Source organism: Pygocentrus nattereri, chromosome 5, assembly GCF_015220715.1.
Source record: "Pygocentrus nattereri isolate fPygNat1 chromosome 5, fPygNat1.pri, whole genome shotgun sequence".
NCBI classification, from domain to species: domain Eukaryota; kingdom Metazoa; phylum Chordata; class Actinopteri; order Characiformes; family Serrasalmidae; genus Pygocentrus; species Pygocentrus nattereri.
The window spans coordinates 37,216,434-37,240,872 of NC_051215.1; the positions used below are offsets into that span (position 1 = coordinate 37,216,434).

Here is a 24,439-nt window from a genome sequence, read left to right on the forward strand (position 1 = left end):
GCTGAGATGTACTTTTGAGAGTACCACCCCAGAGACAAGAAGGATACTGCCCCAGTGATAGTTTCATGCCTACAAAGCAAACGTGTAGTTTCCAGTCAGAAACTTGAACTTTTCATGACTTTGCTAGAACTATTTTTGAGATGTTTGGTAAGTTTGGGTCAGTTTAGGAATCACAGCATTTTACAAATATCAGAAACTACATATTTTTTCTTTTGACTGTTTGGTGCTTATTTGGCATGACCCTGTCTTGCAATTACCCAAAAGTTCACCAAACTTAGTCAACGGCTGCTTTACAGGTTAGAAATATATGCATTAACGTTAATCCATTGTAAGAATTTCTGCACATGTAAGTCCTCCATTCTTATCTATTATCTGACTCTTTTTTGGCCCATGATGGCACTGATGGTCTGAAGTCAAGTACTTACATTGAAAGGAGCAACTGAACCATAAAAATGGGAAAATCATTCAGAGGTCTCTTATGGCATCAGTAAAAGTATATTCACAAAAAGAGTGAGCTAAGAAATACAGAATTTTTTCCTTTCATCCTCTTTATTGGATGCTATTAATCACAGGGTTACATATGATCCCACAGAGCCAAGTTAAACATGGAAACCAGAGTAAGATTTACAGCAGGGCCATTATACAGACATGGAACACAAAGAAAAATATCTGATTGAAACATGATTAAAAACAAGCACCAAAGGAGCAGCTGAAAGAAGGCAAAAGAATGTTGACAGTACATTTGTTAACTTTCACATTCAGTAACATGTATCTGTAATGGCATTTGCGTTATTAGTCTAATTATCCCCTCTGAGTTTAGATGAGTTTCCCTCCACACAGAACAAAGCATTTACTGTTGCTTTGAATTTTGCTTGCCCCATCAATTAGAAGCTCAAGCAGGCAGGACAGAATGGAACTATAGACCAAAATCTCTGGTCATACTAAACTAGATCTAGAGTTTATACTAAAAAAGTGATGCAATGCATTCCAAACCTATATGTCTATGCTGAAGTATTTTATTCATGTGGAAATTATTCATATTTCAAGTAAATTCAGTGCATCACTTTTATGAGTGTACAAACAGTGAAGAACACTTAATAGTCTTGTGGCACCTCCAGTGAAAATGAGGACTGCAGGCTTCATCTGTGCGCTTTCATGTCAACAACCCTTCAGGCTCCCCCAAGCTGTGTTCTTTTCAAATGTGAGCACTGGGGTTTACTCTTAGTAACAAACAGCACGTGTGTCAATCCAATAAAGGAGAGATCTCACAACGTCAACATCCATGACTAGCTGTCTCTTTATGTGCATGCCCAAAGCTGTCACACTCAAGAAAGCCTCCAGTAATCTGTCAACTAAACAGGACCAAAAAGATCCTTTCACAATTGTGTGAGGCCGAAGTCAAGGCTTATCAAGACCATTAACACTAGCGCTTTTAAATACTTGAGCTTTATAATTGACTAGGGGCCTGTTAGCAAAAATCAGTCACATTCTTCCTGCTCTCTCTTTCTTTTATGAGACCGCTGGCTCTAGCCAGAGTAGGGAAAAGCCTGGAATATGAAAAGCATGGAGGTCAGTACAAGCTTGAAGGCTACAGTAGAAGCACTTCCTGCCATCTTATTGGAGTAATTATTTGATTCATTCAAATCTATTATGCTTGCTCCGCAGACTGTTGATGACTTTAACAGAGTAATAAAAGCTTCTGGATGGTGTCCTCATGGCTCGATATTACAAGGCTTAACACATAAGCTGTTTCAGCAACATCATGTCCCACTTAGACTGACAGTAGCAAAAGAGCAATGCATTCTGGAGCACACTGCTCTAAGGAGACTATTGACAAAGGCTGGAGCAAGAGTAACATTGAAAGGGTCTGGGGCTCATTGTACAACTAAAGCTGCATCTGCTGATTAGGAGCAACAGAAAGACACATTTTGTAAAATCATTGACAAGATAGCACTACCTCTATGCCTCTCTGAGCTATCCATGCAGGGCGTTCCTGAATTTTTGGAGGCATATTTGGTGGATACCTTCCACATGGCAATGCATAATGAGTTACATATTTTGAATGCACAGAAGAACTATTCAACATCCCTTATTTACTCCATTAGTTGTGATGGTTGGATGTCATAGTGGATAACACTGCACATTGCACATGGGTCAATGGTTCAATTCCTCACCCAGACAGGAATGCCACTGCTATATCAAGCACTACTATTTAAAATGGGCAGGACTACTAGTGTTACACTCTGGATAAGAGGGCCTACTAGATGCATAAATGTACATCTGCTACTAGAGACAGAAGAACAATTTGCAAATAGTGATTCTGACTGAAGATAACTTGACATATTTGTTTCCGCAAATAACTATTCTGGGTAACTTTGTTTTTTGAGATTACAAATGAACAATGCAACGGTAGAATTAAAAAGGGAGACCTTGGGCCTTCTCTAGGCCTTGAGAGAAGGCCTAATGATGTCTGTGAACTAAAAATGCATTTGTAACTGAAAAATCAGGAATGGCTTTTCTCTGTATTGAGATAGATATAGATATGCAAGCTGTGATAGCGGTTTGGATGTCAAAGGCTGAAGAGACGTTCTAACACGTTAGATTAACAATCAGATGGGACGAATTTTGTGAGAAAAACTTTACTTTAAATTTTCTGGAAGTCCTGGATACAACCCCAACCCCAACACGCATCAAATTCAAAATGAGTGAATATTTACAATAAAGTTTATCATTAGTTCAATAAATCAATAAAGTTGAACATTAAATTTCTTGTCTTTGTAGTGTATTCAATTCAATATAGGTTGAAAAGGATTTGCAAATCATTGTATTCTGTTTTTATTTATGTTTTACACAATGGCCCAACTTCATTGGAATTGGGGTTGTACATCACTGACTGAATATGAGCAGCAGACTAGTCACTGGGTTGTTGCTCACCCTGAGTTTATAGCTTTAATATACAGCTAAGTCAAGAACAAGAACAATGTTAAACAGAGTAGCCACATGCACCTCAGTTTGACAACTAATGCTACATTCTTATCTCTCTAGAATGCAGCTCCTGCTAAATTTGCATAGGTGTTGTTTCTCATAGTTTCTCTGAAGTAATATTTCAAACTTTGCAAAACATTGTTAGTGGTTATTGGAAAGAATTTTAATATTCCACAGAAAACTCAGCCTTCAACTGGCCAATCGGACAGTGAGATTCAACTAGCCAACTGGATTGTAAGATTCAAAGACCCCATCAGAGGGCAGAATTCTTCCAAACAAATGATTAATTGTCCACTAGCTTTGCCTCTGTAACCACACTTTCAAGTTGGCACAGAAAACCAGTACCTAGTTGCTCAAAATTTCCCTGTTTCTTTGAAAAATTAAATATAGAAAGCCAGATTGAGCATGCACTATACCAGGGGTGCACAACTCTTGTCCTGGAGAGTTGATGTCCTACACAGTTTGGTAGTCACAGTCACTAAACCAGGCAATTAACAGATGACTTAAATCAGGTGTTTGTGAAAGTAAATAAATAAACTGTGCTGGACATCGATCCTCCACGTGTTCTTTTGGGTTTCCTAATTTTCTTTTTAGTCCATCTCAGTTTTTCAAAAAAACATTTATTTTGTTTTTCAAAACATTTTCTCAATCATTTCATCAACCTGATGTCTATGAAAAAATCCCTCTGGTGAGGTATGTTCATTTGGGATATAACCTGGCAGCAGATACCCAACATCAATACCAAGCCTGCTCAGCTGGGACACATAAGTCAGAGAGAGAGCAAAGAAAAAAATCAATGCTGAGTTGTCCATCATATTTGTGCAAGGAAATCCCTATAAAGTGAAACTGTCTACGGAATCTAGGGCTGTTGAATTAAGAGGGTAACAGTCTTAGCACTCAAAGGTAATCAAATTTGATAGTTTTACCAAACAAACTGTACAGCATCCTGCTAAGGTAATCAGGCCTGGTATCCCCCACCCCCACTGCAGAGCAGGAGCCCCAGACAGCAATTCCTGAAACGTCCCAGCAGACACTCAGCTCCCCCTAACCACTAATGCAATTAGGCTATGTGCTGGAGGAAGGAGGTGTTGGGACTGGATCGAAACGTCCATGCCAACACACAGGGTGTCTGCAACCAGAGATGCTGCCCTTGAAGACTCGTAAATGTCTCTACTCTTCTCCAACTGCATAATCATAGTTTTACGATTTACATAAAATGAGTGCTTTACAAACTTGGAAGACTGACCTGAGATGATGAATTCCATGTACTTTGTCATATTTTTTTTTAGTTCTTTGGTTTGTTGTTTTATAGACTAGGTTTACAGTTAATCCACTCTGGGATCATAAGGAATGTCTAACATGACCCAAATCGCAATGAAGCATTTTTTATTTATTCATTAATTTATTTTATTACTTTTTATGTTTGTTTGTTTTTTGACAGACTTTGCTGTCTTGGAAATTTATAAATAGAAAAGATGGTTGTCAAACAATGGGCTCAAATACACTGTGAAAAGAATGAGCAGAAACTTCACCTTTCCTTGACTTGCCCGTGCATTCTGCAATGAGTATTACTTGGTGTTGATGGTGCCAAATCTATCTGCTCATCACTTAGGTCATCTTGCAGACAGCTCTGACTGTGACATTAAGCAGATCACAGTCAGGCTCCACCAGTGATGAGCTGGAGCTGGAAAATAGCAGCCTGCTGAACCTTCATCTACTGCTTTAGGGGATCAGTCACTTAGGCTAATGCAACTGCTTAATAATGATGGTATCCTTGGTATCCTTAACATATGGTCAACAGAAACAAAGGTATTGTGTATATACACTAAAGGCTCATCAGTTAGAGTGCACCATCATTTAAACAGGTCATCAGAAAATAAAAATATAAATTATAGATTTAAGAAATGTCAGTTTGATGGATTAGTGGTCATTAGAACAATACATTATGCAACAATAAGCATCTCATTTTACATGGATATCTGGAAATGGACATGGCTTGTTGCACCTTTATTTCTAATGCAGAAAATCTATGCAAAGTACTCCAGTTCCATCTAGTGGACAACAATACAAGAAAATAAATGACTGACTCTAAAAGCCATGAAAGTATATAGCAGAAGTATTAATGGCATTTGACTACATTCCTCAGTGCTCCAACGAAATGTACTATGCAAATAGCAGCATTCACTCTAGTCTCACATGGTCTCATGGTACTCATTCCTACTTTCAGTGAACTTACAGTATATTACAGTAATAAGGCTCAAATATATATCTTCCCAAAGTCTGCATTTGCTTTTACTGATTTTAGTTCAAAAATATTCAAAGGTTTTTAAGTAATCAAAAGTAACAGTATTAAACCATAAAAGACATCACAGTATGAAAGACACAAAGAGGCCACTAGATGGCAAGAAACACCACTCTTTCTGGTGCAAAACAGACTGAATGAAATAGGACTGTAAGCCAAAACAGATCAACAAAGAATAAAGATTTTTTTCATACAATAACCATAAAAAGTAACAAGTAATATCATGCTCTTGAGATTTAAGGATATCTTGATTCATTTGTCATGGTAAAAAATGGATGAATGAATTAATGGCTTATTTTGATGGAAAACTGATATTTTGATACATTTATCTTGGTAAGAAAAAAATAGATCAATAGATATGTTCTCATTTTGATTGCAATAGCCCCACAATGCCATTACAATCAATTATGTACACAATATAATACCATTTTAATAAATAATTTCAGATTTACAAACATCCTGTGACTTTTACAACAGGGGTTTATTAAAAAACCTGTTCTCATTCTGTTTTACTATCCCATTACCCAGCTTTAATTAAAATGTGGTAAAAATGCAATGCATGCTTTGATGACTTTAATTTACCCAGCTACCACTGAAAGTCCGCTGAGCCTTGCCTTTAAACAGCTACACCTAGCAGAAATTTATGGTTCAAAGCTTCCATCCCGACAGCCTTCATTACTTTATAAGGTATCCATCTAAATTAATGTTTGCAGGTTATGTAACCAGCTTAGAGCTGCAGCATGAGCTGTCAATAAACCGAACGTGCAGTTTCAGGGACTCTGACAAGAGCCAAACTGCTTAGTGTCCCACTTGCAGAACACATTGGAACACGGTTTCACTCAGGGGGGAGAAACTAGAGAAAGTCAATATGAAAGAATAAAACACATTATTAAAGTCACTTAGCCATGTCTTTATTTTGTGAACCCATCAATGACCTATGAATATTAGATGAACACCTGACATTTAAAGCACAAATCTGCCATGTCAAAATAAACATTAAGTCTAAATGAGATGGAATAAGTGCATTAATAAAGCCTGGAGCAGAGAGCAGTCTATACTGCTCATTCAGCTTTAACTGACATGCAGTGACAGGCCACCATTAGGGCTTTACAGAGAGGTAGAATGATAGCGAAAGAAAGAGAGCATTAGTCACTGCACTTTTGAGGAACAGAAAAGCACCAAGTGGTTCTCTTTGAGAGCTCTATAACATAGACAATATCACACAGTCATGCCACAACATTCTCTTCTATGACAATTCCTTTGGAAAAGCAAAGCTGCTAAAATTGCTGGAACTGAAAATTGATCTGCGCGTTTGACAGTACTGTGGCTTTAGCCCTGAAGCTAGAAAGCAGACTCCATTAAGCTCAATCGCTCTCTGGCTGTTTTGGAGAGCAAATAAGAGTGGATGGCATCTCTCTCCTCCTTTCTCTCTCTCTCAGCCTAATGAGCTGGATCTTCTCCTGGAGCGTTCAGCTTTAGGGTAGCATCAGGCGATGTGCGGATGGCTCTGGGATGAAGTCCTGTTTGACCTCTGCGCAGTGGCAGGTCAGCGTTTTGGCAGCACCTGCTCTCAGCGGCTGTCATCAGATTTCAGCCACTGCCCAGACAGGGTGCCCTCCACCTCCAGTCCTCTCCCATGCCATGGTCACGTGAGCAGCCCAGGGCCTCTGATTCAGATGCACCGCTAGGCTACATGCCAAGGACACCAGCGTGGAGGAAAATGTTCATATCAAGTTGTGGGAGATTAGCCCTTTAAATTACATGCTTATTATTCAGTTATTAATCATAAGACTTGTTCAGTAAATATTTTGAATTATTCAGCAGCTACTATGAAACTAATATGAAACTAAATTATGTAGTTTTAAAAATGAGGAATCAAAGTATGAGCCCAAATTATAGATCCACGCTGCTTGAGGTGTTCAACTATACATGCCAAACCCCCCCAAAAAACATACATAATTGCATATTTCTCTTTACCACTTTCTCTGTATACCTACGTCATAGTCTATATCTATCTATCTATCTATCTATCTATCTATCTGTCTGTCTGTCTGTCTGTCTGTCTGTAGATTATATATAGTTTAAAATGTTAATCTCTCATGACTTCATATGAACATTTTTCTCTCTATACACTGCTGACCAAAAGTACAATTATTGAGTTCAGGTCTTTCAACCACATCCATTGCTAACAGGTGTATAAAATCAAGCACTTAGCTATGCAGTCTCCACAGACAACAATGGAAGCAGAACGGGTCACACTGAAAAGCTTAGTGACTTTAAACATGGCACTGTCACAGAATGCCACCTTTACCACAAGAACCTTTCAGTTCTTGAAATCTCTGCCCCATTAGATCTGCCACAGTCAACTGTGGAGTTGGAGGCACCTGAAAAAACAACAACTCAGCCATAAAGTGATAGACCATGAAAACAGAGCGGGGGCCAGTAAATGCCAAAGCATGTAGCATGTAAACATTGCAACACTCACTGAGTTCCAATTCGCCTCTGGAAGCAATATCAGCAAAAACTTGAATTTTTTACATTAACCAACAGCACACACATGTAAGATCACTCACTATGCTCAATGGCAGGCTTCAGCTGGAGTGGAGTTGGCACACCAACACTGGACTCTGGAGCAATGAAAACGTGTTCTGTGGAATGATGAATCACACTTCACTGGCAGTCTAATGGATAAACTGTTGATAAATGTTGGCAGGAGAATGCTACCTACCAAAATTTTTGAAAGCCTTCCCAGAAGAATGGAGGCAAAGGAGGACAACCCTTCATTAATGTCCAAGGTTTTGGAATGGGGTGTTCAACAAGCTCATATAGGTGTGCTGGTCACGCGTGTACATACATTTGGTCTTATAGTGTGTATGTGTGTAAACACACATACACATATTAGTGGTGCCAATGTAAATGAGTTAATAATGGTGGTGTTTCAAATGGGGTTAAGGCAGTTAAGTTCCAGCCTGATGCCCAGCTCCTTTTGCTATGATTGCAGCAATCTCAACTTTTAAATGGTAAATTCCATCAATGGCTAAAAGTTATTTCCAGCTACTGCCATGCTGTGAATTTGTGTATCAACAAAACACATCAAATCCAAAGTATCATATACAGAGCGCTGATGTCAGTGATATCAGTAATAACAAAAACACTGGACAGTAATTGCAGGATCAACTATAGATAAAACATTGAGCAGAAAAATCCAAAATCAGCAGTAAACTTCAAGAACAAAACCTTGTATCTCCAAAATGGTAACTTTACAGGAGAAGGAAAAAACATACATCACTTTCAACGTAAGTCAATGGAACCAGAAGTTTCTCCAAGTCATTTTTGGCCATTTATTTTGGTCCATCCTTCATGAAATCTATACACAGTATAACACGCATTTTCAAATTATGTCAAAAACTGAAAATCGATAAAAATGGAGATACAAGGTTTTGTTCCAACAACAGCGATATATGCAGTATGAGACTGTGAGGAGTACAGCTATGGAGGAGTTGGAATATACAGCTACTGTTGCTCTCATCACATTCACCTCATTTTCAGATTCACCCTGAATTCATAAGATTTTCACATTCATGTTGGTTTGAAATTGAATCATTGAAGGTAATAGTACATTGTGATTATTTTGTCCATTCTGTCACTATAATGAAATAAACTAATTTTTAAATGGAACATAGTGTAAAATTATAGCAAATAAGAAGAAAACGTGATGATTCAAGATTAACTGCCCAAATAATGTAATTAAATATTTAATCATTTGACATCTCTAACATATACACATCATACTCTCTTGATTCATACATCACACCTTTTTTTTTCTTTTTTAGTTTGTTATTACTAGAAGTGCCTGATACGCTGCAGCCTGTGTAATGAAGCCCTTGTAGGAGCAAAGGAACACTTCAGCAACCTTTCCATGAGCTTTTACACTATGCTCCACTGCTGATGCTCCTTAAACAGCCAAGAGAGCTCCAGTAAAAACCAGACATTTTTCTTTCAGCCTCCAAATCATCCAGGAAATATACTCTCTGCTGAATTTGCACAGAATCATATGTCATGACGAATGCAATTCCCGTCGTAAGCAAGCATTTGCTTATAACACCACCGACCAGCTGCGCAAACCCGTCCCTTATCTCTGTGCGTTTCATTTACGCTATAGATTTCACATAACCCCATAAACTTTTACAACACAGCAGAGATGGGCCCATTTTCCTGTTTTAACATGAGGGTGATATATGCACAGCCTATCATGCCTGGCATGCTACATATGGTGGGCCTATGCTATTTGACTACAGATGTGCACTATTTAGTGAAATTTATGCCACAACAGAAGAGCAAATGTCTCTGCCAAGATGGATGGTACATATAAGCAATGCAAACTGCCACCACAGATTCACAGGCCTGTTCCATTAGCATTCTGCTAAATTTGGCTTCTTCTGCCATCTTCGCATTGACATAGTGTTGACTTGGAAGTATTAGGAGCTCGTACAAAAGCAGCTGTCATATCTGCTGAAAGCATGTAATAGGCTGTTATTATTGTAATTCAATGCAAGGCTTTATACATGAGAGAAAATGTGACAATTTCATGAGCAAACTCTGTATAAATAAGCAGTGCCATTGTATTTCACAACACAAGTTAACAGGCTGTAAAAGTGGAGGAAGCCATTTAGGGAAATGTGATTCGTTTCGACCTTGTTCAGGACAACTGGGTTGGGTTAATCATGTATATGCTCTTATATAAAATGATATGCTCATATATATGATATGTTTAATCTGAGAATAGTCCACATGCATATTTTTGTACCCATTAATACTCCTTTCTTTTTAATGAATGTATTTCAAAGCAATGGCCTGCTGATCCCCTCTACCCCCTTCTTTGGAACACAAAAAATGTTTTTCAAATTAAAAATGTAGAGACTTTTCTTGAAAAACTGCTGCTCTTCCTAAACTTGTGGTTCATTGGATAGTGAACTTGAGTGGATTATCAGTGGGAGAAAGAAATAATGAGTGGTCTTTGAGAGCAGAGTAAAAGCTTGGGCAAATGAACTCCTACATAATGAAATTTACTCCTACAGAGTTTATGATGATTTGGATAATGGTGTGTGTGTGTGTGTGTGTGTGTGTGTGTGTGTGTGTGTGTGTGTGATGGAATGAGGGAATAAGTGAACAAGCAGCAGAGGCAAGTAGCACTCTTCCCTGCTCTTCAGTATGTTAAACTCTGGCCCGTGCTACCGATTTTTTTAACGCCCAACGAGGACAATAGATGGCGGCAACTCATTATATCCTTCAAGCACGCGGCTCCACTACTAACCGCGCAGGGAGCATCATTGACCTTAGTTCTTTATATAAGCTGCTACCTGCGCGTGTGGGTGCAGTGTAGGCTGAGCTGAAGCCCGTGCGAAACACCCTCCTCCACGTTTCACTCGCCTGCTCCCTCCGCCGAGGACGCCGCTGCGGTTCATGCAGACTATCGCGCTCCAAGCAGTGGATCAAGAGGAAGCGATGCCTGTGGGGTAAAGACGACTCTGCTCATTTGATTTCCTTCGCCAAGCAAACCCGCACGCGTTCCAGCAGCAGCAGCAGCGGCTCGAGTCTACCTGTGGCAGTTTGGGCGGGAAACAGAAGCGCGTGCGACGCCGTTAGAGCAGCTGAGGCGCTGAACTCAAAACTTTCCCGGGATACACGTGCAGCCTGTCGGCGGATGAGTGCAGCAGCTGGGCTCCGGAGCGGCGGAGAACACGCGAAGGGGAAGACAACGTAGTGAACGGTAAGTCTGTTCCCTTTCACAGTCTTTATCTTCATCTTCCAGAGCGTGGAAGCCCATTTCTGGCACTTACGACGAAAACAAAAAACAAACGTCTCGATGTTTTCTTGCCTGTCTCTGTTTTTAGCAGCATGTCCCAACTTTGACTTGTATCCAGAGTTAGATATTTTAAAATAACTTAATTCTCGCTCATTCTGTTGAAGTAGTGCCTTATTTTCTCAAAACCGTCTCGAGGTTTTGTACTTTGTTGCTTGTTAGCTGCGGGTACTGTTTGCTAGCTAGCCTATCACTCGTTCTCTTTTTCCCGTTTCTCTTGTAAAGAACACTTTCTACCGACTGGTACATCCTCCACGAAGCGAGTTCGCTAACTTGATTCAAAGGCAGAAAGTAATAGTGGTGAGCTTTAACTGTGGAAAGCATTTCGCTGACCAGTGTTGAAAGAAACCCTATAGGTTAGGTGTTTGTGTATCACTGCTCCCTGTCTTGTGAAGTAAACGCTCTGAGGTGGTAATATTATATGTTGCGTCAAGGTCAACAGCTGACCAAAAGAACTTATCAAGACTTAGCTGGTGTAAACATAAGTTTAAATGTCGTTCATGGACATACATGGGCGTATAACCTCATGTCGGTTTCCTTATTGGTGCTACACTGAATGTCCAGAAAGTCTCCACGCACCTCTTTGAATGCAGCTACTTTAGGGCTCCCCCGTTGGTAACACAGGCATTCAATTGTGCACATATCACATAATCATAGAAAGGCTTTATGTGGTTTGAATGTGATCCTCTCGAGCAGCTGCTCATGAGCCTAGGGTCAACATGCCCGGTGCCAAGCAGTGGCTAGAGGGGTATAAAGCCCCCCACTGTTAGTCTCTGGAATTGCGTTCTCTGGAGTGATAGAACAACATTCCTTTGGGATGAGTTGGACTGACATCTGTGATCCAGAACTAATCATCTGTCACTACCTGATCCCACGAGTGTTGCTGTGGCTGAATCCTCACAACATTTAGTGTAAAGCTTCCTATGAATAGACCTTGAATTTGGAAGACACAGACAAGCTGGTGTCTGCAACCTTTTGGACATAGTGTACATTAAAGTCCTACTTCTGTATGTATGTTACATTTCAATGCGAGCTGTGGTGAATCACAGTGAATGGTTCCTCTATTCACAACAAAAGAGACATAGCCTGCTAGAACAAGGTCATTTCCATGAGTTTTTAATGCCCAAAATTTTGATGTGAAGTGAAATAATTTAGGCTGCCAGCTGCCTGTTTAAACTGAAATTTCAGATGAACAAACATGTGTTTAATGTCTTCGTTTCTCGAGGCTGTAGTTTTGACCGCCTTTGGCTAAAGAAGTACTGACAAGATTGTGAGTAATGTTTTCACCAATGTCTTCACAATTAGGAGGAAACCAAGTTGTGTGCTTTCCCTTCACTGGGTAATGCCAAATTGCCCTGTCTGACACAGCATGTATGATGTGGCTTTAGGTCATTATAACATACCCTTTTCTGTCTGATTTCATTTTACATCATTTAGTAACATTAACTGATCACTGACAATATTTTAAACTTACATTTAAGCAAATAGATATTGGAGAAAGAATACTAAAGCCATATTAGCTATAATTATGCAGTAATAGATAATCGTTCAGTTGTTGTTTTCGTTCATAGTAATGACTCACTGTCCCTTTCTTGCACGGGTTACATGCTTCATCTGCTCTTCGGTTAGGGCTTGGCTGTATGTCTTGTGCATCTGACTGGCAAGATCATTGGGCTTGGACGGGGGATTATATATTCATCTCCAGCCCTGTCACCAGTGAGCAGCGACTCTTTTGTGGAGTCATGGCATCCTTCAGCAGTGAATGATGCACTTGGCTCTACTGTGATGGAAAGTTTATGGTGCTTCACACTACGCATTACTGATGATTTGTTGTGCTGGAAAGAATGTTATATAGTGCCTCCTCTGTGCAGAACCACAAAGCAACAAATGAAAATACACATTTTATAAGAGCTTATTTGTCTGAAAGGATAATTAGAATCTTGCTTTCTCCTCAAAAAATCCAAACCTGTGACACTTGATTTAGGACTGTATTATTTCCCAATCAACATAATTGGTCCTTCATAGAGGATTACAAAGGGAAGATAATTGTGGTTCATTCAGAATTGCATGTGCCTCTCTGGCCACAATGTAGTTTCATCAGTCTTTTAAGATTCCATGGCAACAGGCAGCAAATCCTGACTGAAGATTCATCATAAATAGCATACAGTAAGCACAAGATGTGAATTAAATCCTTTTCTAATCCTGCTTCAGTTCTTAACATGGTTCCATATAGAGTTCTGTTTGGATAAAATGACATATGGTCATTAAATGATCAAATACAACAATTACACTGTTAAAAAGATGATGTGTAATGATTCACAATGAGACTGTATAGCTTAATTTGAATCATGCAGATTTAGAAATATGGTGTAAATATCATGCATGTTTATATGTGTTTGTGTGAATGAATGAATGTATTCATTCATTTCAAGGTTATATGGAACATCAAGATGGACAGAATCTAAATATTTTTTGTATAATTACCCTATCATGAACATGTTGTCACAGCCTTAGTTTAATAGTATTTACTCCTAGTTTAAAAATATATAATAATAAAATATTAAAGTAATAAAATATATATAAATATAAATAAATATAATAATAAAATATTAAAAGTAAGGCGGAAATCCTGCTATGAATTAGTTTGAATGATATTTAAATGATGATCTTGTCAGAGTAGACTGAGCAATATATATGTTAATATCACTGCTTGGTATGATTTATGATTCACTTTATTTAAATATTTGCACATTCTGTGGAGAAATAAAATCCTGGGTGGTTGGCAGATTGCCAGGTTCTGCAGAGCTTTTAGTCGATTAGGGACAAGGGAACACAAACAGCAGTGTTTGAGAGGTTTTTTTGGTCAGATCACCTGCCTACTGAGTGTCTATTGATTATCCTGAGCTCCCTGAAAAGCCAAACTGTGTATGTGTGTTCATGTACAACTGTGTGCGTGTGTAAATGCACATGCATTTGTGTTTGTGAGAATGCACAGACTTCATATCAGCTGCTTCTGCCAGGAAGAAGTTCTAATTGTATGAGCCCATGTGTTGCATCTGTCAAAGACTGCCCCAATGGCAAGGCACAATTCTGTCTTTAATTTCCCTCTCTCTCCTTCATCAGCCTGTCTAAAACATGCTGTGTTCTCATTCCCTCATCCTGCATTTAGCAGCGGATTAGAGAAAACAGATTTTAAGACACACGTTGTGCCTGCATTTGCAGTTTGCCTATTAGAGTTTGCCTATTTACTGAATTTTCCGTTCTGTCTCAATTTGTCTGTTGGTCTCTACATTTGAACTGTAAAAGCAGTGTATAAACTGCTTTTGTTTCTCTTATCTGCAGAAAGAATACATAAAATCTGGATTGTGCATGTATGCATAACCTACGGCCAGAAGACACTTCTATGATAACGAATCAGATGTGTTCATTCACCTAGTATTATGAGACTGAAAGCAAACTAAGCTGTATTGTGTATTCTTGGTAAACAACAAGACATTTAAGCTAGCACAAAGTATGTGCCGCAGAAAAGCAAAACAAATTGTTAAACAAATTGTCACAGTCATGCGTCATTGAAGCAGAACAATTTGAAAAACCATTTGTGTAACATGTAATACAGGTGAAATGTGCACATCAGTATCATTACTTTCTTCCAACAGTATCGTTATCTTTTTCTACAGTTCAGTAAACCATTTTATCGTTGAACAGTTTTAGAGTAGATGTTACGTAGATGCAGATTAGTGCATTTATATATTACATTTTTGCTCTGTTTTAATGGTGGGAATGATTACTGTGTTGAACATTGTCCTCATAAAACAGTCTAGCAGTGATACTTTATAATTCCCGTGATACAGTTTTGGAACCGCTGAGTTAATGGAAACATTTTTATGGCCCCCTGGAGACATCCCCTCTACTTCTGGTTCTGAGTTTTTCTCCTATCAGAGGTGTATGTTTGTGTCAACATCAAACAAATCATGAAATATCTGGGTTGTATTGGCAGGATTTGTGCTAGTATTAATAATTCTCTAAGAGCCCAGTAACAGGTGAGCCCATGAGCTAGCGTATTACAAGTGTTCGAGGAGGGTATTATGTTGCATGTGGTGTTTGCCCCGATTCTGTTTGGTTTCCAGACCTTGGAGGTGATGAATTATGTGGTCTTTCTACTGCTATTCCCATGTCACCTAAAGAGCTGGGATTAAACCGTCTGTTTTTCAGACAGCATACGCTATTGTAACTGAATAGAAGTACAGTGTGCCTGCATGGTTTTTCAGGGATGCTTTTACTTTCTGTTCTTACTTTGTAAATCAGTGGCATTTCTTTTTATTATATTTTAAGTATTTGGAGAAATTGAAATCAAGAGAAGTTGGAACAGCTACCCTTTTTGTGTGTAGTTCTCACATATCTCATCAAGCACTTTACCCAGGTGCACAAGCTTTGGTCAAGCAGTCAGTAGATGCAGTGAGGCAGGCATCATCAGCTCATACCCCCAATGATGTCTGATGTCAAAGACTGTGGTATAGGACTTTGAAGCATGTGGATCTTCGCATACAGGATAAGACATGAACTACCCTAGTAGGTGACAGAGTGTTGCTTTTTTTTCTTAATTGTTATTCTTCTTCGCACAATCTGTTATTGCAAGATGGCCCCTATAGGCAAAAACTTGTTCTTGTTCTACTCTATATGTACAAAAAAAGAAAGATTTTCTTTGGGACAGCGAAAACTCAGAACAGCCCTGTGATTGGCAGGTTGCAAACAAGGTCATTGCGAGGTGTGTCCACAAACAGCAGAAATTGAAATTGCTCACTGAAGTGCATCACTCAATCTCAGAGCTGCTTTCAGCCATAATTACTGCATACATATGACATTAACATTTTGGCTGTCTCTGACTAATAAATCTAATAAATGTCTCTGACCAACATATACATACATCCTACATATTATGAAGTCCCAAAATATATTAAGTGAATCTTAAAACAGATCAAATTTAGAGAAGCTGAAGGACATTGTAATATAATTGTAATATAAAGAGAACAGTACTTTAATGAAATACAGCTTTGAAATAGAGTATGGCATTTTAACACCTTCTGCCTTTTACTACCCACGTAACGTGTGTGTGTGTGTGCGTGTGTGTGTATATATACATCAACAGAAGCATTCAGATATGATAGTGTAAGTTTCTTTAGCCTCTGAAGGTTTGAATGTAATGTAGAGCAGATCAGTCCTTTCATTCCTGGTGCAGAGGTAGCAGGCAGTGGTAATCGTCTGTCTATTTGAAAGTGAAGTAATATACCAAGTGCTTGGTTTGTAAGCAGTTTTCACCCACATTTAGCCATAAACCCTAGAGATAGGACGTATTTTAGAGAGCTTGAATTCAGGCTAAATAATGGAAGAAGTAGGAAACGTTTCTACTGCGCAAAAATGTCTAACACAAGTGTAGGCAGTGAGCTAAACAAAGGTACGCTGGTCCTTGGTGCATCTCTTTCTCTGTCTCTCAGTCTCTTGAGGGCACAAGTGGACTGAGAGGTCCTGGTGGCTCTGATTGCGATTGGGGTTGACATGCTATTGCTCTGTAGCAGGGTGTCAGAGATCTAGCTCGGAGGCTTTTGGTGCCTTGTCATCCTCATCTTCACTCTCCTCTTAGAAATTGTCAGTCTCACGAGAGTCTGGCAGAGCATGATGAATTCAGGAGGTACAAATGAGGTGCTGACCAAGGTTAAGGACACAAGCATAGAGCATCATGGTAAAAGCCATGCAAGGGCAGTTCTGTTTTGTTAGTCACAAGCTTAGAAAAAAAAAGTCACACTTTTTAGACACATTGTAACCAGGGGTATGTTTTTCGTACAGTTAGACTTACCTATCAATGGTTCATGTGGTCCTGGAAAAGTCAAGGAATATGGAAATTGGGTTTTCTAGTCCTGTGAAAATGGAAAATAATTAGCGCTGGAAAAGTCATGCAATTTCCTCGACTTTTCCCCAATGCAGTTATTAATCTCATCACATTTGAAATGATGAAGAGCCTAGTTTGCAAAAATGATCTCAGCTGAATAAGGGGTAACATTCAGGACATGTGCACTGCAAACTCTGTGAAAGATGGAGAAAGTAATTTAACAAGCCAAATGAAAGAGGAAAAACGCACTGCTGCCACTTCTTATGCTGAGACCTGCATGACTACCTTCTTCACAGCACTTGCTCTGCACCATGGCTGCTAAACAAATATTAACTGTTGCAGCTACATAAAAAATGACAAGCTAACTGCTGAGATACTCTCAGTATATGTAGACAGTTGTTATTTTACTCTAGGTACTCCACGTTGTGAAGTGACATAACAACCCTCTGACAAAAACTGTGATGAAAAAAAGGATTTCAAAAATGTCTGACATTGTGTGTTTAGACAGGACTAAAAACACTAAGGCAGCCTAATAAATATGTTTCCTTCCTTCCCAAATAGAATTTCAGTTAGCTAACTCATTTTTGCTGGCTAAAAACCGTGTCTTTGTCATTGTTATTTAGCTAACTGTTTGACATGGACATTTCATTTTATGTCATTGAAAAGTTATGGAATTTGACTGTTAACCTACAGTATTGGCTGATATTGAGGTGTGTTTATAGGCATCTGCAACATTTCCACCAATAAAGCACCAGTAAATAACATCTTTTTATAGAGACTGCTAAAGTCATCACCTGCTTACTTCTATTACAGTACAGCACTGTTTATTAGAATTTTTTGATTCTGAAATTTGGTATTGGTATCAGACCCAGACGTTTCATATCAGGAAAGGGGTTGCAATTTGAGCACAGGGCTTTCCTGGTCTTCACACTTTCTGCATGAGGATCATGTATTAAAAGCTGTGGCTCGTGCAATAATTTTTATCCAGTCGCTTGTCTATGCCTCCGTACCAGCTGTTTTATCAGGATATAATAAAAACACTTGTTTTTTTTAAATAAATTAGATGAGCAATTTCATAAATGTATCATTTGACTTGGTTGTAATGTTCTTACTTTAGTTTACTGCTGACGCATTGGAAGCTGCAACTACATATGTAAGTGATATTACACTGTCACACTATCTCACTAAATTCTTTAAATATTACTGTGAAGGCAAGGGTGTCTCAAAATGCAGAGAGCACTAAGACAACATATAAGGATACCCACCTGTAGCTCCTTACACTTTGAGTTCTTTACTTCATGAGCTGTGCTGTTTTACTGTTCTCAATCTTGTTTTTTCAGATTGCTTGTGAAAGCTTCTACAGGTTATTACAACATTCTCCAGTAACTTCCTATCCAAAATCAGTGTCATGGTCATTGACATTTGTGAGAATGTAATGAGAAGTCTCATTTCAGTGTTTTGAAAGTAAGTGAAATGTCTCTGAAATAACTCTTTCCTCTATTTCTCCTATCCATATGACCTTTTAAATATCATTGTGCAACACAAAAAAAGTATACAAATGAAAACAGCCCATACATGTAAAACACATGGTTTCTTGAAATAGCTGCAAAAGATGATCCAAAGTCAATGGATCTAAAGCACCATTCTTTCTATATTAGCAGCGATAAGAGAGAGGACTTGCTGAGATGCATGTTCTAAAATTAGCAAATTATGGACTCTTAGCAGCTGAAATTGGTGACCATGCCCACAGCATGCTTGAGTCCTCAATTAATACAGCATCATATCAGACAATCTGATTGTCACGATTGGCTCCTCCCACTCCTCCATGTGCTTTTCCGTTTACTTTTTATCGTCCATGTGCTTCTTTGTTTGGTTTCTTCCCGGTTCTGCCCCTTGTTTCTTGTCTCTGCCCTTGATTGTTTAAACCTGTTTTCTACCTGTGTCTTGTGAACCCTTGTTAGCCTTCTTGTATTTAAGCCCTGTGTTTTCCTTAGTCTAGTGCTGGTCTTTGTTTGATCGTGTTTGATGTATGCTTGTTTGTATGTTTGATGTAAGGCTTGTGTGCATAATATATGTATTATTTGAAGAGTTTTTGTTAAGTGTCTGGACTTCTGTGTCATGAATGTCCCTCCTGCTCTTCATGTTGGCTACCTGAATCAAGACTGTCTTGATCCTGATTTTGGAGTTGCCCATAATAAATCTCGCTTGTCTCTGCACATGCGTCTACCTCAACATCGCTCCTCTTTACACAGATACTGAGAATGCATCATTTGCATTAGCTTACTGACTGGGTAGTGTTTCCGTCAGGCTCATATAAACAGATAGTATAGGGCATTGCAGGCATATCACTGAGACACTCAAATGGAAATGTTTTCTGTAGTGTTGGCTGATTCCAGGAAAAGGTAATGCAGTATAATTTAGACTCACTGAAGATCAGCGTGTCCTCTCTGAAAATAGATGGTTGTGAGAGCTTTTGCTGTAAGTGCATCTCTCAATTATTATCATTTTTAAAATATGCTCCAACTACCCTGTGTGACATTTCATACGCTACAAGCATAAAATGAGCTTTAGATATGATATGTGACATTTTTCTGTTTGACACCATGTGTATCAAAATAAGTATCTTAAGTTAGAATTCAGTACAGACAATTATCATAGCACAGTGACATTTAGGAGCCAGTCTCATGTGCTTTTAGTCATCCACATGTGCATACTCATTTCCTTATACCTGTGGTAGGGATGTAAATGTTTTCCATGTAATCATTTAATCAAACATGATATGATAAACATTTATAAGGCATGTTATACATCACATTGGCTAAAAATGGGTCAATGAAACCTTTTTGACCTTTCTCTTTGTGTTACAATCAGCCTCAATTAAATGTTTAATGATTCTCTTAGTTCAATTAAAGAATTGTCATTGGCAAGTTTTTACAAATATTTACGTTTTGTTACATCACTAGCCACATTTACATGCAGCCTAATAATCTGTTAATAATCCAACTAATAGCTCAGTCGGAATAGAACAAAGCCATGTATACACTTCAGTCAGAAATAGACTAGTCTTATTGAGGCCATTTGGAATACAGTTCTGTCCAACTGAACAAGGTGGGTAATCCTGTAAATAATTCATTAAATAGAAGAATAATATCCATGTAAATGCCTTTATCTGATTGCATTCCCAGTCATTGGGAAAGTTTGTAATGTTCAACATGGTGGGATGAGAAACTGGTCTGCAGAGGAGACGACATTTATGCTTTGAACTTCAAAAAAACGGAAGTGTAAATGGTGTCCAGCTTATGTGTCTTCGAACATGACATCTTCCTCTTGCCCTTCTTTAATAAGTACATGTAAAGTACATTTTCCTGTGTCTGTCATAATTTTAAAGTAATTAAAAGCAAAAGCACTGCTTTTTGCTGCTTATCTCACATGAAAATTGTTGTCATGGTAACATCTACACTACATGAATCTCTAATGTCTACACTTTGCGTATGCGTGTGATTTTGGATCAGACTGCTTGTAGTATGCATGTAAACAGAGATTTCCATCAGATTGTTGAGTTAAATGAACATATAAACACCTCAATCTCAATCTATAATCGGAATGTATTCAGTCATTGGCAAAAATTAGAGTTGGTCGATATGGCCAAAAATCTTATCAAAATAAAAAAATTTCATATCAGTCGATATCGATACATGTCGCAATAAATGTCAAGATATTATTTCTTGAAGTGTGAAGGCTGATTTTTGCACCTGAGTGGTCACTTGCTGTTTTAAAACATGGTCAGAACATGACAAACACTTGCCAAACAGTAGAACATTTCACAGATCTGTCATGGGATAGTGGGAGAATGTTTCTGGGAATGCACTAATACTAAAATATGATTGTCTAATCATGATTGTCTGATTGTGTTGTAACAGCACTGTAGTTGTGAGGAGATTTAACATTGCTAAAGTTTGTTTGGGTGCTAGGATAGAAGTGAGTTTGCTGTAGGACAGTATAGTTACACTACTTATCGTGTCACACTTCCTTTCACAGGAAAGCAGATCTCTGATCACTCCACCCAAATAGGGAATATATAAGTCAAATGTTTCAGACATTGCTAAAGTGTATTTGGCGACTCACTTCACTCCTTGACACCCCTGTTCTAATCATGTTGAAAAGCTTGGAAGTGCCTCCTCTCATGGTGACAGCAGAGCAGTGTCGCTTTCCTTGCAGTACAAAACACCACCAGGGCTGTCTCTAGAACATGCAAGTGTGAGAATGCTCTATTATATAAAAATGTTTTGAACGTTTCTTATAGTTCTGTTGAGGAAAATTATATCGCGATAATTATTGTTTTTGTTTTATCGCCCAGCCCTAGCAAAAATCTTTGCATGTAAACATAGCCACTGACTAAAGGAGTATTATAGCTATTGGCAGAAGAACCTACCAGAAATACTGTAGCTCTGCAGTTCTTTTCTTCTAGCTGTTCATGACTGAAGTGCATGCCAGAGGGGCATTTTAGTGCATCCAGACCTTTGGCAGTCTGACCTGCTTATCATTTGTAAAAAAGCTAAAGAGATTTATAAAGCTGCACTTTTCCATGGGGCAGTGAGAGAAAAGGAGGGTGAAGGGAGCATGGAGGCCCAGATCTCTTTCGTCTTCTCGCAGATGTATTTTTAATGTTCCCCTCACCCAGGCAGCCCAGCCAAAAAAGCGCTCATCAACTTTTTAGGGCCATGACACTTTGAAGAAGTACCGCGCATGGAGCTGGTGCCAGTAGTGGGATCCTCAGAGTCTCTGCCCTGCCAAAGTGAAAAGAATTTGCATATGCACTTTCTCTACATGTGTATCAGAATTTGTCTCTTCGCAGAACTAGTTACACTAGGCAGATACTTTGAGACATTTAGGTCTCAGAAAGAGCCCGCTGTGATAATGTTATCGCTCTTTGGTGTCCTTAATGAAGAAACACTGGACCATGTAATTGTTGATGATCAGATCACATAATGCTGTTACATGCGGTGCATATTATAATGGCTGTGACTAGTCATCTCTACCAAGCAATTTTTAGACTGAGCTGCATCTCATACCTCACACACACCATTATAATGCATAATAATACCTCTCTGCACAGCTCAACACTGCTTTATATTTAGCCCTTGCTCTTCTGTTTAGGCCACATCTACATACTGATGCAGTCGTAAGACATTTGGATGTAAAGTGAAAGTTTGTGGCAGCAGGTACTTCTCAGACTTGACAAGTGAGGTGTCATCCTTCAGTCGAGGGCCACTGCTGAGGTCAAGCCCGAAAAAAGGGAGTTGTAGAACAAACACAGCAGAGTCCAGTCTAGAAGTGACTGCGTGAAAGGCTGAATGTAGTAAGCCCAGAGGGCTGACATTTTCCTCCTTCAGGCGTTGAGTTATGGAGTGGGGTGGGAGGGGGTGCAAAGAGCCCACCTGCAGAGCAGACAGATGAATCAGAGTCATCTTATTCTCATTTCTACCTCTGCCAGTGAAACCTGGCTGCTTTGAAGATAGAATTTTCTCTTAAAAGCTGGGCTGCGATTAAAACACAGTAAGAGCTGCTGGTTTTGGAGGTTGGCCAGCTCTTTCTATCCATCACCCTCTGTGTGTCTCTCTGTTTATCATAGACTCTTTCTTTCTCACAGTATCCATCAGTCCCGATGCTGTACAATGCAGCTCTTTATCACAATGAAATTCTTTATTCGCTGCCTGACAGGGAGGGGAAGGGTGTCCCAAAATGAAAAGGTCTAAAGAAAAGACAGTGTGGAGAGAGGGAAGGCAGGAGAAGAGCACAAGGAGAAGAATATGTTCTTGTTTTCAACATTAACTGTGGATACTGTGAGGACAGCCTGACTAGGTCTGTGCGTCAGCCAGAATAGCATTACGGTGAGCTAGCTTAGACGCGCACTCTGTAGTCACACCCAGCAGATAGGAGCGCATGGAGACAGATGGCAGAGGGAGGAATGATGTCACATCACAGATGAAGATAAGGCCTCCACATGAGTAACCTGTATGGTGATTATAGTGCTACAATATGATCACGTACTGAAAAACAACCTGTCTGCCCCCCAGTACACACTTACAGGCCTCTAACCCTAAATGTAAGACCAGTAATCAGGTTCCATCCTTTAGGACCTTCTAAGGTATTTCGTTATCTGCAGCCTTGTGTTTAGAATGTTTTAATTACTAGCTCAAGAAATCTCTGGGTCATTTGGTCTGATGAAAAGACATGTACATACATAGGTCAAGAAGACATCATTGATTTTTTTGGCTAATCACAGCAGCAGTATTTTTGTAAAAGCTCCAGAGACAGAGAGAGTTCCAAGGAGATAGCAAAGCCTTCCTTGTCCAGAAATCTCATTGTTTTCAACCACTCTGGCCCCTTTCTCTCACTATCATATACTAACCCAGCCTTGTGAGCACTTTAAAATGCAGATTTAATATGTAGCTTTGGGATTCTGTATTATTCTTCACCCTAAAATTCATGAAATGAAGTTGGGATGTTATGTAAAACATAAATAAAAACAGAATATGATGATTTGAAAATCCTTTTCAACGTATATTCAATTGAATACACTACAAAGACAAGATATTTAATGTTTAAACGGATAAACTTTGTTGTTTTTTGCAAATATTCACTCAATTTGAATTTGATGCCTACAACACATTCCAAAGAAGTTGGGACAGGGGCATGTTTACCACTGTGTTACATCACCTTTCCTTTTAACAACACTCAATAAGCGTTTGGGATCTGAGGACACATTGTTGAAGCTTTGTAGGTGGAATTCTTTCCCATTCTTGCTTGATGTACAACTTCAGTTCCTCAACAGTCCGGGGTCTCCGTTGTCGTATTTTGCGCTTCATAATGCGCCACAGGTTTCAATGGGAGACAGGTCTGGACTCCAGGCGGGCCAGTCTAGTACCCGCACTCTTTTACTACGAAGCCACGCTGTTGTAACACGTGCAGAATGTGGCTTGGCATTGCCTTGCTGAAAAAGCAGGGACGTCCCTGAAAAAGACGTTGCTTGGATGGCAGCATATGTTGCTCCAAAACCTGTATGTACTGTTCAGCATTAATGGTGCCTTCACAGATGTGCAAGTTACCCATGCCATGGGCATTAACACACCCCCATACCATCAGAGATGCTGGCTTTTGAACTTTGCGCTGATAACAAGCCGGACAGTCCTTTTCCTCTTTGGCCCGGAGGACATGACGTCCATGATTTCCAAAAACAATTTGTAAAGTGGACTCGGCAGACCACAAAACAATTTTCCACTTTGCGTCAGTCCATCTCAGATGAGCTCGGGCCCAGAGAAACCGGCGGCGTTTCTGGGTGTTGTTGATGTATGGCTTTCGCTTTGCATGGCAGAGTTTTAACTTGCACTTGTAGATGGAGGGA

General features: G+C 39.2%; 1 protein-coding gene across 1 annotated transcript in view; it reads left to right on the top strand.

Moving 5' to 3' along the window:
- Positions 1–10,509: 10,509 nt before the first annotated feature.
- The window catches only part of zgc:171482 (zinc finger protein), an 81,342-nt gene continuing 67,412 nt past the window's right edge, over positions 10,510–24,439 (top strand). The window contains exon 1 of the mRNA XM_017724181.2: positions 10,510–11,057. The gene's annotated coding sequence lies outside the window, so the exon portion shown is untranslated. The remainder of the gene's footprint in view (positions 11,058–24,439) is intronic.